Source organism: Phyllobates terribilis, unplaced genomic scaffold (genome assembly GCF_046119375.1).
Source record: "Phyllobates terribilis strain yellow unplaced genomic scaffold, ASM4611937v1 Scaffold_13__5_contigs__length_258822181, whole genome shotgun sequence".
NCBI lineage: Eukaryota > Metazoa > Chordata > Amphibia > Anura > Dendrobatidae > Phyllobates > Phyllobates terribilis.
Genome location: NW_027362773.1, coordinates 44343439 through 44361876, shown reverse-complemented (window position 1 = coordinate 44361876; position 18438 = coordinate 44343439).

The window sequence follows — 18438 nt, the reverse complement described above, 5'->3', positions numbered from 1 at the left end:
TCCCTTTGTTATCTGGTGGTACCCCGGAGGATTCAGGAAACAACTGGAGGTCCTCCGCCGGGTTGGAGGAATGCAGAGACTCAGGGATAACCTCTGCTTCGGAGTACACAAGGTCGGACTCACTGGACGAAGCGGACAAGGCATCAGGTACAGAGTCTGTCCATTCGCTACCAGGTAGCACCCTGAAGGGTACAGGAGACAACTGGAGGTAATCCGCCAGGTCGGAGGGGTGTAGAGACTCGGGGGTAACCTCTGCTTCAGAGTACACTAGGTCGAACTCACTGGACGAAGTGGGCGAGGCATCAGGTACTGAGTATAGGAAAGTCTCTGTCCATTCGCTACCAGGTAGCACCCCGAAGGGTTCAGGAGACTACTGGAGGTCCTCTGCCTGGTCGGAGGGGTGTAGAGACTCGGGGGTAACCTCTGCTTCAGAGTACACTAGGTCGGACTCACTGGACGAAGCGGGCGAGGTATCAGGTACCGGGTGTAGGGAAGTCTCTCTCTATTTGTCATCAAGTGGTATCCCGGAGGATTCAGGAGGCAACAGGGGGTCCTCCACCAGGTTGTAGAGGTGCACGGACTCTGAGGTAATCACTGCTTCGGAGTACCCTTGGACAGGCTCACCGGTTAAAGTGGGTGAAGTATCAGATACCGGGTGCAGGAAGTCCTCCTGTGTGGATTCTGGGTGGGCAGCAGTCTCTTCGGGCAGGAGAACTGGTGTGCTACCCATGCACATTACCCGTCGGGGCTGCTCCGGGATACTGGGAAGTGAAGCTTCAGCAGGGACTTCAAGGTTGGGGTCAGGAGGTCTTTGGGAGGACAGACCCTGGCGTGACGGCTTGCCTCTACGCCTAGCACATCTGGACTGCCTCTTGAGGTTGGGAGAAGTATTCCGGAGAGCGTAGTCATCCTGTGTAGATTCTGGGTGGGCAGTAGTCTAATCGGGCAGGAGGACTAGTGCGCTACCCACACACATTACCCATCGGGGCTGCTCCGGGATATTGGGAAGTGAAGCTTCAGCAGGAGCCTCCGGGTTAGGGTCATCGAAGACCATTAGAAAGGCCACCAGGAAGGCCATTATGTCCAGGACGATAGGATCCTGTGCATCCCATAGGGGGGTGATCCACTTCAAGGCATCACCCGCTAGGTAAGACATCATAAATCCCACCTTAACCCGATCGGTGGGAAAACAAAGCGGGTAGAACTTGAAGTGTAGCATGCATTGCTCCACAAATGCACGACTCAGTCTTGGATCCCCATAGTACCGTGGCGGATCCGTAGGAACGAGTGCAGAAAGCTCCATCGGGACGGGTGCGTAATTCGCCTGGAACTCAGCTTGTAGCAAAAAAAATAAATAAATAAATTTCTTCCAGATGCAAGTATTCGCTAAAAAAGGTCTCAGAGGGCGAAGGCCATGGGGCTCAACGGGAACCATGGCCTGAGCATGCTGTAATGCACACGCCCGGACTGACTGGCGTGTGCGTGTTTAGTGGTTCCACTGTGCCATGAACCGGAGAGTACCTGGAGGGGCGTAACTAAGTATCTGCTCGATCCGACCAAGGTCGCATGACGGCATATGACGCCAGTGCACCAGGGTGGGACCGAGCAGAGGAACCAGGGTCTACTCGAGGTCAGACTCCGGACATGGCTGTTGACCCACACACCGGGGAATACAGGAACAGGCAGGCTAGAGTGCAGGCTGGGTAGGGTCCAGTACAGACTGGGAGACAGGTTCAGAGCCGCAGATGCGGTAATCAAGCAGAGCAAAGCGAAACCGCAGACGTGGTAGACAAGGCTGAGCAGAGCGAAACTGCAGATGCGGTAGACAGGGCTGAGCAGAGTGAAACCGCAGACGCGGTGGACAAAGCTGAGCAGAGCAAAACCGCAGGCGCGGTAGACAAGGCTGAGCAGAGCGAAACCGCAGACGCGGTGGACAGGGCTGAGCAGAGCGAAACCGCAGACACGGTGGACAAGGCTGAGCAGAGTGAAACCGCAGACGCGGTGGACAGTGCTGAGATAAATCGCCGAAAGGGTAAACAAAGACAAAGCAAAGGGGATAGGGCTCTGTTCACACGGAACAGAAAGAAAGGCAGAACCAGATACACACTAGATACTTGCAAAGAAGTAGCGAGAGGAATCCAACTCACAAACGGAAGTACAATGACAACGAGTAGAAGTTAGGTGCAGGTTCAGATTCTACAGAAAAAGGGAGCAAACGGACATAAAGACAAAACAGGTAAGAAGCTAGGAGACAGTTCAGACAAGAACAGTTACTGCAACAAAATGCAGGAACGAGCCTAGAAAACACTAAGTGCAGGTTCAGACACTGCAGAAAAAGTGAGCAAACGGACATAAAGACAAAACAGGTAGGAAGCTAGGAGACAGTTCAGACAGGAACTGTACTGCAACAAATACAGGAGCGAGTCTGGGTATGCGGCCCCCAGAGGGCGAGACGAACAGGCAAAGAGCGTGTTCACACGGGCCTGGAATTACAGCCTCCAGGAAAGGCAGAAAGACAGCTGGCTAGAGTACACAGACAGGACACAGTTCAGACATGGGAACTGATTCCGCAAGGCAGGAAACATAGACAGGACCTGGCACATCAGTGACAAGAAGCCAACTGACAGAACAAGATGCTCAGGCAAGGATTCCAAGGAGGAGCTAGGTTAAATACCAGGTGACAGACAGCAATAGGCTGAGTCGGGTGGAAGCAAAAAACACTGCACAGCTGTATAAAGTGGTGCACGAGTAGGGGCCGAACCCGTACTGTACTGAAAGTAACCTCGGCATAGGTGCCGCGGTTACTTTCAGCAATAGGCTGAGGACGCATCAGGGGAGTGTCAGCAGCAGCTACAAGAAACAGGAAGTTCAGCGGGCATCGCCCTAAACAGCAAGAGCAGAGCAAAGCAGACAACATGGAAAGAAGCCAGAGTGGCAGTCTAGACTGGAGATCAAGTGCGCGCTCCTGCACAGTGGGAGGTGGACCACTATGCAAGGATGCCGCCAGGTATGTTACAGGATGTGAACAATGTAAAGCGCTAAAACAGCGTGTCACTGTACAGTATATTGTTTAGCGGCTGCTCTAAGTATCATAACTTAATTTCTATTGTTTACATCCATCCACTGGATGAGAAAATAACAGCTGATCAGTGGGGTCTAATATTCAGCATATACTGTATTATGGATAGGTCTTTAATGTGATAGACAAGCCCTTTAAGCTGGCAGAAATGTAATATTATTTTCCAGTTTTGTTGGTGACGAACTAAAGACCATGACTATTGCTCAATTTGAACTTTTCTGTAATAATGGCTTGGCACCATATTGTAGTGACTGGTAGAGGGTCCAGCAGTAGGACCACCAGGAATCATACCCTTATCATTAATCATGCGTATAGGCAATTATTTTTTTAAGCATAACCCTTTTGCTAATTCCTTTACTAAGTTCTAAAAGAACCCCTCCAGCATTCCCAACAAACCCTAACCCATTCATTTTCTCCATGCCATCTCTATCTTCCTATTTAGAAAGGGATTGACACCTCGATAGTAGAAATCACTGTCTAGTTGGTTTGGTACTATTTACATGTTTGATAATACATTGCTTAAAGAGAACATGTTACCTGGTAAAATGGGGCCAGTCTTTGCTCTTCATCATTTTCCTCCTGAATCTCTGAGTATTCCATTTTTTTTTTAAATACACTACATGGTTCCAGAGATGTGTGACTTACTACTTAATGCAACATTTTATGGTCTTCACAAAGGAGGCTCACAGGGTAATAATGAAAAGCAGTCTACAGACACCCCCCATAGACTCCTGTGAGCCACGTCCCTATGGAAAGAATCAGAAAAAATATTGCTAATTGAAAATGCTCATATCTCTGGAACCGTATGGTGGATTTATGGTGGATTTACAAAAAACAAAAAGAAGCTGAGTAGTGGTCACTTTTGAGTTGGTGATAGGTCCTCTTGAAGCATAAGAACAAGTGAGGCCAGAGCACATCTAGCACATGCTAAAGTTGAATTAGAAAGAGGTCTAGAACACAAGGAAAGATATACTTTAATCTGCATGTGTGTCTCAAGCAGTAAACAAATGTTAATCCAATTAAGTGTCGAGCAACGATGATTGTTTGATAATAAATGTACATAATCTATAGGAACCATAAAATAGCATCCGATCCCTTTGAGTCATAGGACTCTCCCTATACACACTCGCATGGAGAGATCTGTCACTCCAGAGCAGAGGGTAGAAAGAAGGGATCCGCCTGTACAACTAGTCTCCCTTGAAGCTCGGTCCTTGGTGGCAATTAACCCCTTCATAACCAGGCTGTTTTCCGTTATTTCGTTTTTGGTTTTTCCTCCCCTTCTTCCAAGAGCCATAATGTTTTTTGTGGGACAAATTGTACTTTTGAATGACACGATTCATTTTTCCACGTGATGCACTGGACAAAATTCCAAGGGAGTTAAAATTGCAAATTCCACAATTGTTTGTTTGAGGTTTTCTTTTTACTATGTTCACTATACGGTAAAACTGACCTTCCAATATAATTCTCCAGGTCAGTACGATTACACAGATCCCAAAAATGTTTTGTTTTTTATTTAAGTCGTGAAAAAAAATTCTGAAGGTTGTAAAAAATATTTTTTTGCTTGCGTTGTCATTTTCCAAGACCCAGAAAATGTGATATGGGACTGTGAGAGGGCTTTTTTTTTGCGCGTTGATATGACAATTTTACTGATACCATTTTGGGGTACATACAATGTTTTTATCACCTCTTATTGCATTTTATTGCAATGTTGCGGCAGACAAAAAACTATTATTCCGGAGTTTTGATATTTTTCTCGTTACGCCATTCATTTATTAGATTAATTTATATTATATTTTGATAGATTGGACTTTTAAGACTGCAGTGATATCAAATATGTGAATTTTTTTTATTTCCATTGTTTTACGTTTAATAAAACAAAAAGTGGGAATTTAAATTTTTGTAAACAAAAATGTCACATTTTTAAAAACATTTTTTTCCACTTTTTACTGTTTTTGTTCATTCCCTTAAGGGACTTGAACCTGCAATACACTGTGTGCATAATTATTAGGCAAGTTGTATTTTAGAGGATTATTTTTATTATTGATCAACAACTATGTCCTCATTCAACCCAAAAGATTTATAAATATCCAAGCTTAATATTTTTGGAAGTTGGGGTGGTTTTTTTTTAGATTTGACTATCTTAGGAGGATATCTGTTTGTGCAGGTAACTATTACTGTGCAGAATTATTAGGCAACGTAATAAAAACCAAATATAATCCCATCTCACTTGTTTATTGCACCAATATCAGTGCACAAAATTTAGAAATAAACATTTCCGACATGCAAAAACAAAAAACAAAAAAATTAGTGATCAATATAGCCACCTTTCTTTATGATGACACGCAACAGCCTTCCATCCATAGATTCTGTCAGTTGCTTGATCTGTTTTCGATCAACATTGCGTGCAGCAGCCACCACAGCCTCCCAGACACTGTTCTGAGAGGTGTACTGTTTTCCCTCCCTGTAGATCTTACATTTTATGATGGACCACAGGTTCTCTATGGGGTTCAGATCAGGTAAACAAGGGGGCCATGTCATTATTTTTTCTTCTTTTAGACCTTTACTGGCCAGCCATGCTGTGGAGTAGTTGGATGCATGTGATGGAGCATTGTCCTGCATAAAAATCTTGTTTTTCTTGAACGATACCGACTTCTTCCTGTACCACTGCTTGAAGAAGTTGTCTTCCAGAAACTGGCAGTAGGTCTGGGAGTTGAGCTTCACTCCATCCTCAACCCGAAAAGGTCTCACAAGTTCATCTTTGATGATACCAGCCCATACCAGTACCCCACCTCCACCTTGCTTGGTAGTTGGCTCTCAAGCCTATGCAGCTTTGCGTAGGACAACATGTATAAAAAGTATAATGTGATCAAAATACTCATTTGCCTAATAATTCTGCACACAGTGTAGTCTAATCATTTGTACTATACATAGCAGTGCATCAGCAGCAGTATCAGATAGTATCAGCTGTCAGATTCTTTTTAAGAATGGTGTACGAAACTCCAATTTTAATGAATCGGCCCCTAATACTTTGTAATTGTACTGACTGTTGAATGTCTCCAACAATTAAAGGTTTATGTAGCTTTGGGTAAAGTTAAAAGATTTGATAACTTGGAATTTGAAATTTTAACGACATCTTAAAAACATAAGTGATGGAAACTAATACATTTAAGGTGCAATATCCTCCTGAATGAAAACGTAATATGGCTGGCATAGCCTTCTATAGGGTTAGGCTATGTGCACACTGCACGTTTTTGATGCATTTTCACGGCGTTATTTCCGCATGGAAATGCACCAAAAACACTAGGTAATCCGTGTGCCAGCTAATGCAATGACAATGCTGAAGTGCTGTTCACATGATCAGGAATTTTCCTGTCAAGATTGTCATTGCATTTAAATCTGCAGCATGTCAATTCTTTGTGCGTTTCTGCAGCCTTTTTCACCCATAGACTTGAATTGAGTCAGTCAAATCCGCTCCAAAAACGCAGGTATAAATATATTTGCAGATTTGCTGCGGATGTTTGCTGCGTATTTGACTGAATCAATGCAAGTCAATGAGTCAAAAACACTACAAAAACGTCGCAAAAACGCACAAAGAATTGCACCCGGGGAAGACTAATTCTCCCATAATCTGACGGCTGCTCCCGTTTATAACAGTGAGAACAGGTGCGGCTGAGGAGAGAACTAGTCTACTCAGCCGGCATCTGTGCGCTGTGTAAAAAAAAGAAAAAAGTAAAAATAAATCTATATTAAAATAAAAACATCTTATTCTCACCTGTCCGCCGTTCTCCCGATGTCCCACGGCGACCGAATCACCCCGCAGCCGGCAATACACTGACAGGAGCGCGATCGCTCCCGGCAGTGTACATCACTGCTGGGATTGAGTTCACCAGAGTTTTTCAGCTGAGTGCAAGACTGAGTCCCCATGACTCCAGACCCACCACCCCACAAACACAGGCTGGTCAGAAAGTTAAACTAATAACTTCATGTTCAGTATTATATTTTTTTGCCGAGAGGCAAACTAAGAACCTCATGTTCAGTTTTATATATTTTTGCTGAGAGGCATTAGATCAATGTATGTATGCTGTCCATTTTCTTTTTTCAGCGTGTTTTTATTTTTAGTTTCTTACAGGAGACGAGAGCTTCGGGGATTGGGCATTAGGTGAGTATACTGTGTTTTTCATTTTTAAATAAAAGATTTAAACCGTGTGTAATTGTATTTAAAATTAAAGACTTTATTCTGGCAGTGTATTTATTTGAAAAACGTCAAAAACCTTAGTTTGGGGTTAGTAATGGGGGTGTCTTATAGAAGTCCTCCATTACTAACCTGGGCTTCATGTCAGCCGCCATTATAAGGCTGACATGAACCCCAATCTTCTTACTCCACTCTACACCGCTACACGGCAGTGTGAAGAGCAGAGGCTAAGCACCAGATTTGGCGCATCTTATGGATGTGCCATTTCTGGGGCTGCTGAGAGCTGATATTATTAGCTAAATAAACAGCTGTGGGCTGTTATTAGAGTTGAGCCACCCCCGTAGTGTTCGGGTTCGGTTCGTCGAACACCGGTATGTTCGCTGAACTGTTCGTCGAACTGTTCGTCGAACACCGTTAAAACCAATGGCAGGAAAACAAAAACAAATAGAAACACATAGAAAACACCTTCAAAGGTGTCCAAAAGCTGACAAACTGCTCAGAAGACACAACTAACACATGGAAAAGTGACAAGTACATATAGTCATGCGAAAAGAAAAGAGGTGGAGGAGTAAAAGGAGGGAGAGACACAGATATAGGCATGTCATGCCCTTCTGAAATCAAGAAAGGCTGGAGAAAAAATCTAAAATCAGCCTACCAACATCCAGACATCGTGACAAGAAAATTAAAAAAAGAAATATCTTTAGGTAGAATGGCGGTTCCATTCAGAACACTTTCCTTACAAGACGTAGTGGTATCCCCGTAGGGAGTCGTGCCAAAAACGGAACCCAATACATTAGGACTAATCCACCATTTGTCATATCCAAGGGGCAGGTCAGTAAAAGACAACATCGACGCGGAACCAAGTACAGTAGTATATATTGTACCTCCTTTGACAAGGCAATCAGGCGGGTCAAGAAGTTGGGAAGGGGCACCCTAATGGCCAAAACAGACATTGAGGGGGTGTTCCGGTTACTTAGTACCTGTGCCTCCGAATAGTGTCCGCCTATTGGGCTGCTTCTGGGAAGGAGCATACTATATAGATCGCTGTTTGCCCATGGGGTGCTCCAGATCCTGCTCACTATTTGAGGCACTTAGTTGCTTCCTTGAATGGATTGTCATGGATGTTTCTAAGGGGGCACATATTATCCATTACCTCGACAACTTCTTATGCCTGGGCCCAAAAGACGCCACAGTGTGAATACACACGGTAGTCCACCTGTGAGAAGGAGAGAGCTGGAGGGAGAGCGGACACCACAGAGCTGAGGGGTTAGATGGAGAACGGAAGAAGGAAAGAGGGCGAGGGAGGTAAGGGAGTACAGTGGAAGGCCGACCTGAGCTCCCCCACGTTACTTCTGGACGGGGAACAGCCCTTGGAAGAAAAGCCACTTGCGCATCCCTTTGAGGTTACGGGTGCGAGCGGGCAGAGGGACTACGCTGGAGTGCGAAGCCGACATGGCCAGTCAGTTCCTGCCCGTGCGACCTCCATGTCGCCGAGTTTGTGTCAGAGCCGCGGTGGACCCTGACGGCCAGCCCCCCTCTCCCAATACTGGTGCCAGTCCGCTGGTGGGTCGAGACCCCCCAACGGTGGAAGCAGGTCTAAGCTCTGTAATTTAAATTGGCTCTGTAATTTGAATGAGTACATTTAAATCCTTTTGCAAGGATCTATTAGAGGGCAAGTCTGATGCCAGCAGCCGCGGTAATTCCAGCTCCAGTAGCATCCACTAAAGCTGCTGCAGTTAAAAAGCTTTCATAAGGATCGAGCTTGGCGGTCCACCGCAAGGCGTGCTGCCCCCAGTCCCAGCCCCTCTTCCTTGGGGCACCTCCCCGATGCTCTTCACTGAGTGTCCCAGGGGCCCAAAGCATTTCCTTTGAAAAAATTAAGTGTTCAAACCACAGTTGGTGTAGCTTGCTTAACAACTGGGCTACTCCGCTGACTAGGAGACACTGCTACTAAGCCCAAAGTATTGCCTGGGCTAGATGCAGTTAAAAATTTCTAATTAGATCTTCAGGTGGTGGCTACTCCGCTGACTAGCAGACACTGAAGCTTTGGAGCAGACCTCTGATTCCCAGGCTATAGTATGAGTAAACAGCTCTTCAGACTCAACCATCTGTGTTACCCCAAGCCATAGTGTATGTAGTTTCTTACGGTTAAAAGGGGGGGGAGACCCAACCCACCTGGAATTGATGATGCCAACGTCATGTAAAACACAGCAAGGGGATTCCAAAAAAGAGTCTCCATTTTTTCCAAAAATTGTGGCACAGACACCACTTAAGTGGCATCAATTGTCCCAGAGTTGCTTAAAATGGTTGGTGAGGTGATTTTCCAAAATCCTCAAGCTTTTAGTCTCCCCAGGATGACACAGGTGGGGCAGATGGTGGTTGGCCCGGCCCGCTAGGCCTCATTGTAGCACAGTGAGATTCACACTGCAACTTATGCTTCATATCCATGTGACGGTTCAAGCATAAAGTACTCAAACTATTGTTTTTTTGGCCTCTACTTAGCTTTTGGTGACAAATGTTACAGACTACATGAGTTGGGTCATCCTTAGTGATCTCAAAAAATGCCCAGGCTATGCAAGGTTTAGAGCCCATGCGATACTGCTACTAGCAATACTAGCAAATGATTGGCTGGGTTAGATGCAGTAAAAAATTGTTATTAGATACACAGGCAGTGCAGCTTGCTTCACAGCTGGGCTACTACGCCCAAAGTATTGCCTGGGCTAGATGCAGTTAAAAATTCTTATTAGATACACAGGCTGTGTAGCTTGAATCACAGCTGGGCTACTACGCCCAAAGTATTGGTAGACTCTATACTAAATAAGGAAGGAGTCACTGACTGTGGTGGCCCCTCCGCGGTCTGTGGCGATTGGTCATCCCCTTTCGCTGCCCCTTACTGACCAATGATCCTGTAGTCCCTGAAGGGACCAATGAAGCGGAAGGGACGGCTGCCACAAGCCATCCCATGGATACATAAACACCGAGACATCCCACCTTCCTTCCTTCCTTTCTGCTCCAAACTATTCATATACCAGGATACGGTGTATAACTCGTACAAAGCCCATGGTGGTTCAGCATGGTGGCGCTACGACGAAGAGCTCCGGAGGCGGTTGGCCCTGCAACCACAGCTAGGCTGGGGGGCTGAAGCTACAGATGTTTGGCTACGACTAATGCTGTCACAAAAACATCATCCCTTTCCAACAACGTCTACTGGACAACCGGCAACAGCAGGCCAAAATTCAGTGGTCGTACGTAGACCAGGGGCCTGCTGGCAGTACAATGAGGGACACTGTCGTTTGTACGCCTTATGCAGATACAAACATGAATGCTCAGCCTGCGGAGGAGCCCACCCCGCAGCAAGATGTTCTCGTCTCGCAAGCAAATTATCAACAAAACTCCCACAGTCAGAATCCAAGGACCCCGGTGAGCATAAACGCGATGGGTCCTTGGCTAGACCAATATCCTAAGAAAGACGCAGTGGGGCAGTTACATTTTGGTTTCACATATGGTTTTTTCATCCCAGTCAAACTCAATAAATCGCCCACCTTTGCAAATCACCTTAAATCAGCAAGAGAGCACCCCGAAATACTTAGGCAAAAATTACAAAAAGAAGTAGCGCTAGGCAGAATAGCGGTCCCCTTCCCAAAACCACCATTCAGAAACTTAAGAGTTTCCCCTTTGGGAATAATACCTAAGAAAGATACAGATTCATTCCGGCTTATCCGTCATTTATCTTACCCAAAAGGAGAATCTGTGAATGACGGTATTTCGTCTGAAGACGCCTCGGTCTCCTACGCGTCATTCGACAGAGCAGTAATGTTAGTATGCGATGCGGGGCCCGGAGCGCTGCTCGCTAAATCAGACATAGAATCCGCCTTTCGCCTACTACCGGTACACCCAGATTGCTACCACCTGTTGGGATGCCAACGACTACTTCTACGACATTTGCCTCCCAATGGGTTGTTCAATATCTTGTTATTACTTTGAACTATTCAGTTCCTTCCTAGAATGGGTGCTGATGTACGAAACCGGCAATAGGTCCGTCACACATTACCTAGATGACTTCCTATTCATCGGACCCAAAGATTCAAAGCAATGCCAATCATTACTCAACGAATTCACAAACATCTCCCGTTGGTTTGGAGTCCCATTATGCCTAACAAAAACCATAGGCCCCACAACAAAGCTATCGTTCTTAGGCATCGAAATCGACACCACAGCAAGATTGTTCCACCTCTCATGGGAAAAAATACAAAAACATTACATCTGATCGAGGGTTTTTGCGCAGTATGGAAAGTAACACTACAGCAGATGCAAGTATTACTAGGTCTCCTCGTGTTTGCGAGCCGGGTCATGCCAGTCGGAAGGGTTTTTTCTCGTCATTTATCGCCCGCAACAAAAGGGGCATCAAAACTGAGTCATAGAATCAGAATCAGCAGGCAGCTACGGGCGGACTTAGAGGTGTGGAAAACCTTCTTATAATCATTCATCGGTCACACGTTATTTATGTCAGCAGAACAGTCCAACATTGAATTAAAATTATTCACGGGGGCGGCAGAATCAGGCGGATATGCAGCGATACTAAATAACCAATGTGCACAAGCTTATGGCCTCCGTATTGGGCAGAATAAGTGCTGACAAAAAAAACAGACACTCCTGGAACTCTTCCCAATAGTGGTAGCAATAGAAATATGGGGCGCGCGCCTGGCTAACAAAAATATACGCTTCATAGCAAAAAACACCAGCCTAGCGCACTGCATTAATAAGATGGCATCATCGTCTCTCCCAGTGCTAGGCCTAGTACGCCGGCTAGCATTCCTGTGCCTAAAACACAATGTATGGGTCCACGCTAGCCACGATGCTGAGGGGTCTAACGCTGCTGCTAACGCTTTATCACAATTAAATTGGCAGATTTTCACAGAGCTCCTCCCCAATGCCCACCCATCGGGCACCAGTTGCCCACCCTCCCTATGGGATCTAGTGGCGAACAGTTGATGCCATTAATCAGAGCGTCAGTTGCCCCGTCGACGTGGCAAGCATACGGTAAGGCATGGGAAGAGTGGACACGACTAGTAGCAGGCAGACGGATTGACCAATGTGAACAAGCCAGATTACAAGTCATCATAGAATTTCTCCACCAGCTAATGATGAGGGGCATATCAGGGGCGTCAGCGCAGCGGTGGCTGACCGGGGTAGCATTTCACTTCCAACTACTGAATTGGGGAGATGTGACAAAGAGATTCATCATCAAACAATCCATAAAAGGGTGGAAAAGGGGTCAGCCAAGTCAGGAGTGTAGACGTCCTGTCCCGTGTCACTAAAACTGATTTCTCACATCATATCCCTAACACCATTAACATGCCACTCACAATTTGAAGCAACACTACTGTCTACTGCACTTGCGATCGCCTTCTTCGGGGCGCTATGCATAAGCGAATTAGTCCCTCAATCCAAAATTAACACCAGTGGAGGCTTATTACACCAGGACGTAGTCATAGCCAATAATGCAATACGTCTACGCATACGCAAATCGAAAACGGTTCCAGCGGGCAGGGGCACTTGGGTACTTCTACAACCCACAAACGGTACACTGAGTCCAGTAACAATAGTAAAAACATATATAACCATCAGATCACAAAGTAATTTCTTCCTATCACACATTGATGGAACGCCATTATCAAGATACCAGTTCCAAGCTATATTTAATAAATGCCTAACATCGGCAGGGAACCACCCCAAAGATTACGGGACACACTCATTCCGCATAGGCGCGGCCACGGAAGCAGCAAGAGCAGGACTGTCAGAAATGGAAGTGAAGAGGATAGGGAGATGGCGATCCACGTGTTTGGCGAGATACATAAGACCGGACTTGTTATCCTAACGTGGTTTGTTTCTTTTACAGGTGATGCTAAGCCAACAGTGTGGGTGATAGGCCACTCGTATATATATTGGGCTGAAAAAAGGGCGAAAGTCCGCCCAGGCGGGAGGAAATTAGAGTTTCATAACACATATTTCAACTGGAGAGGTATTAGAGGCCTGCGATGGCCACAGGTACTAATGGAGGTAATCAAGGTAGGGAGAGAGGCAAGAGATCCGGTCATCTTAGTTATACAGGCCGGGGGAAACGACCTAGGTCATCACAAGAGCGCAGAACTAATGGCAATAATGAAACTAGACACTGAGCGCTTCAGAGAATTTTTCACAAAGCTAACTATAGTATGGTCAGAGATTGTGCCGAGAGCACGGCCATCTAATGGACAAGGCGGGTAATAAATATTCGGATGGCAAAATTTATAAGAGACAGAGGCGGTGCAGTGATACGACACCGACAACTGGATGGAGATAAAGCAGGCCTCATACGGCCCGACGGTGTTCACTTAATGGATATAGGACTGGACATATTCCTGTCAAGACTCCAGGACGGAGTGGAACAAGCGTTAAGAGTGATGGATGGTGGTCGGAGTCCTGCATACGAGTATGCAGGATCCTCCGTGGCCTGGAAATAGAAAGGACATGTTGGAGAGTTACACTTGTTGGCCAACTTGCCGGTGTGGAGACACAGGGCATGCTACAACAAGCTGAATTATTTTGGAAATAAAATGCCTTTCTAATGGAATGAGTATAAAGAAGTTAATAAAGCTGTGACCGATCCTCACCCATCCAGTTGTAAGAGTTACATTATTGTATTGTCAAGGAAAGGAGTGGGGGCTGAGCGTCTGGGTTTGGTTGGGGGGTCCCCACAGTCTGCCTAGGCTAGATGCAGTTAAAAATTCTGATTAGATACACAGACGGTGCAGCTTGCTTCACAGCTGGGCTACTACGCTGACTAGCAGATACTGAAGCTTTGGAACAGACCTCTGATTCCCAGGCTATAGTATGAGTAAACAGCTCTTCAGACTCAACCATCTGTGTTACCCCAAGCCATAGTGTATGTAGTTTCTTACGGTTAAAGGGGGGGGGGGGGGGCGACACAGCAAGGGGACTGCAAAAAAAACCTCAATTTTTTCCCAAAATTGCGGCACAGACACCACTTAAGTGGCATCAATTGCCCCAGAGTTGCTCAAAACGGTTGGTGAGGTGATTTTACCAAATCCTCAAGCTTTTAGTCTCCCCAGGATGATACAGGGGTAGAAAAGTCCTTGCGGATCCATGATTTGTTCATCTTTATGAACGTGAGTCTGTCTACATTGTCAGTGGACAGCCGCATGCGCTTATCTGTCAGCACACCACCAGCAGCGCTGAACACACGTTCAGAGAGAACTCTGGCTGCGGGGCAAGACAAGATCTCCAAGGCGTGAGTGGCGAGCTCAGGCCATTTTTCCAGATTGGAAGCCCAAAATGAGCAAGAGTCCAGTGACACAGTCATGGCTTCGATGTTCACTTGGAGATACTCCTGTACAATCCTCTCTAGGCGTTGACTATGTGTCAGACTTCTTGTCTCCTGTGGCCTTGCAAAGGACAGTCTAAAAAATTGGTGAAACGATTCCACAAAATTGCTGTTACCAGCAGATACGGTGTTACTGTTAAGGTTTGAGTGATGAAGACTCGACAGTCCCATTGTTGGCAAGTTAGAACTGTGAGATTCACTACGTGCACCACTGATGTTTTGTGGAAAAGCACATGTAAGATTCTGTAACAGCCTCTGCTGATACTCCTGCATGTGTGAATCCCTTTCTATGGCAGGAATTATTTCGGCAAATTTACTTTTGTACCGGGGATCTAAGAGTGTGGCAACCCAGTAGTCGGGATTACTTTGAATTCTGACAATCCGAGGGTCATGTTGCAGGTAGTGCAGCAAGAAGGCACTCATGTGTCTTGCGCATCCAAGAGGACCAAGTCCTTGTTATGTTGGTGGCGAGGTAAGAATCCTGCTTCCTTCCTCTGCCCTCTCCCCCCAACCTCGCACAACAGAAATGTTATCAAGGTCTCCCTCATCTGATGAGTCTTCCATGCCCATCGCTTTACCACCTACCCCACGGACACAACCTTTTTTTCCCTTTCCAACACGCCTATTCCCCTTTCCAACAGCAGCAGACCTTTTGCCACTCATTTTGGTGGTTAACTAATTGGCATTCTGTAGTTGTTTGCCCAAAAAACGATGGATGGAAACCGAGCAGAGCTGAGTGGCCAAACTGTGGTACTAGCCCAAAAGGATTGGCTGGGTTAGATGCAGTAAAACAATTTTATTAGATACACAGGCGGTGTAGCTTGCTTCACAGGTGGGCTACTCCGCTGACTATGAGACACTGCTACTATGTCTAAAAGGATTTACTGTGGTAGATGCAGTAAAAAATTGTTATTTGATATACAGGTGGTGTAGCTTGGTTCAGATGGGCTACTCCAATGACTAACAGACACTGCTACAGGCCCAAAAGGATTTACCGGGCTAGATGCAGTAAAAAATTGTTATTAGATACACAGTGGTGTAGCTTGGTTCAGATGGGCTACTCCACTGACTAACACACACTGCTACAGGCCCAAAAGGATTTACTGGGCTAGATGCAGTAAAAAATTGTTATTTGATACTCAGTGTTGTAGCTTGGTTCAGATGGGCTACTCCACTGACTAACACACACTGCTACTGTGTCCAAAAGGATTTACTGGGCTAGATGCAGTAAAAAATTGTTATTTGATACACAGTGGTGTAGCTTGGTTCAGATGGGCTACTCCAATGACTAACAGACACTGCTACAGGCCCAAAAGGATTTACTGGACTAGATGCACTAAAAAATTGTTATTTGATACACAGCGGTGTAGCTTGGTTCAGATGGGCTACTCCAATGACTACCAGACACTGCTACAGGCCCAAAAGGATTTACTGGGCTAGATGCAGTAAAAAAATGTTATTTGATACACAGTGGTGTAGCTTGGTTTAGATGGGCTGCTACAATGACTAACAGACTGTAACATACCTGGCGGCGTTCTTGCATAGGGCACCATCTCCCACTATGCAAGATCGCAAACTTGATCATCAGTCCAGTCTGCTAGCCTGGCTTCTTTCCATGCTGTCTGCTTGCCTCTGTGCTGGCTGCTTAGGGCGGCAGCCCGGTCACTTCCTGTTTCTTGTAGCTGCTGTGGGCACACCCCTAATGCGTCCTCAGCCTATTGCTGTCAGTCATTGGATATTTAAACCAGCTCCACATACAAGCTGGTGCCTGAGGAACTTTAACATTCAGTGTGCTCCTTGACTCTGAATGTGCCAGGTCCTGTTCTGTTTTTCCCTGCCTGTCTGCCTTCCTGGAGGCTGTATTCCCAGGCCTGTCTGAACACGCTCCTAGCCTGTTCGTTTCTGCCTCTGGGGGCCATATACCCAGGCTCGTTCCTGTATTTCGCTGCAGTAACAGTTCCTGTCTGAACTGTCTCCTAACCTGTCACTTGTTTTGTTTCTATGTCTGTTCCTACCTTTTGCTGCAGTGTCTGAACCAGCTCTTGGCTATACCTAGGCTCGTTCCTGTATTTTGTTGCAGTACAGTTCCTGTCTGAACTGTCTCCTAACCTGTTACCTGTTTTGTCTCTTTGTCCGTTTCCTCTCTTTTTCTGCAGAGTCTGATCCTGCACCTAACTCCTACTCGTTGTCGCTGTACTTCTGTTTGTGAGTTTGGAGTCCACTCGCTACCTCTTTGCAAGTACCTTGTGTGTATCTGGTTCTGCCTTTCCCTTCCAGTCTGTTCCGTGTGAACACAGCCCTGTCCCCTCTGCTCTGTCTTTGCTCACCGCTTTGGCGGTTTATCTCTGCTCTGCCTTACTTACCGCTCTGGCGGTTTCTGCCCACTCTGCTTTGTCCACCACACTTGCGGTTTCGCTCTGCTCAACCTTGTCCACCGCGCTTGCAGTTTCGCTCTGCTCAGCCTTGTCCACCGCACCTGCAGTTTCGCTCTGCTCAGCCTTGTCCACCGCACCTGCGGTTTTGCTCTGCTCAGCCTTGTCCACCGCACTTGCGGTTTTGCTCTGCTCTGTTCTGCCTTGTCCACCGCATCTGTGGTTTCGCTCTCCTCTGCCTTGTCCACCGCATCTGCGGTTTCGCTCTGCTCTGCCTTGTCCACCGCATCTGCTGTTTCGCTTTGCTTTGCCTTGTCCACTGCATCTGCGGTTTCGCTCTGCTCAGCCTTGTCCACCGCATCTGTGGTTTCGCTCTGCTCAGCCTTGTCCACCGCATCTGCGGTTTCGCTCTGCTCAGCCCTCTCTACTGCACTTGCGGTTTCACTCTGCTCAGCCCTGTCCACCACACTTGCGGTTTCGCTCTGCTCAGCCTTGTCCACTGCACCTGTGCTTTCGCTCTGCTCAGCCTTGTCCACCGCACTTGCGGTTTCGATTTACTCTGCTTGATTACCGCATCTGCGGCTCTGAACCCGTCTCCTAGTCTGTACTGGACCCTACCCAGCCTGTGCTCTAACCTGCCTGTTCCTGTATTCCCCGGTGTGGGTCAACAGCCGTGTCCGGGTCTGACATGGAGTCGCACCTGGTCCCTCTCCTCGGTTCCTCCCTGGTGCACGGCGTCGTAGCCATCGTGTGACCTGGGTCGGATCGGGTTTATACTTAGTTACGCCCCACCAGGCACTCTCCGGTTCATGGCACAGTGGGATCACTAATCACGCACACGCCAGTCAGTCCGGACGTTTGCATAACAGTTTGCTCAGGCCATGGTTCTCGCTGAGCCCCACGGCCCTTCGCTCTCAGAAACATTTTGAATCTTTGTCCAGCGAATACGTGCAAAAAAAAAATAATAATAATAATAAAAAAAAAAAAAATTTTTTTTTTTCTCTAGCTATGGCCCAGGCGATGTACGTACCAGTTCAAATGGAGCTTTCTGCACCCGTTCCTGCAGATCCACCACGGTACTATGGGGATCCTAAACAAAGCTGTGCGTTTGTGGAGCAATGCATGCTGCATTTCAAGTTCTACCCTCTCTATTTTCCTACCGATTGGGCTAAAGTGGCATTTATGTTATCCTGCCTAGCGGGTGATGCCTTGAAATGGATCACCCACCTATGGGAAGCATGGGATCCTATCGTCCTTGACCTGCAGGCCTTCCTGGTGGCCTTTCTAATGGTCTTCGACGACCCTAATCCTGGGGACTCTGCTGAAGCTGCCCTTCCCAGTGTCCCGGAGCAGCCCCGATGGGTGATGTGTGTGGGTAGCTCACCAGTTCTCCTGCCCGAAGAGACTGCTT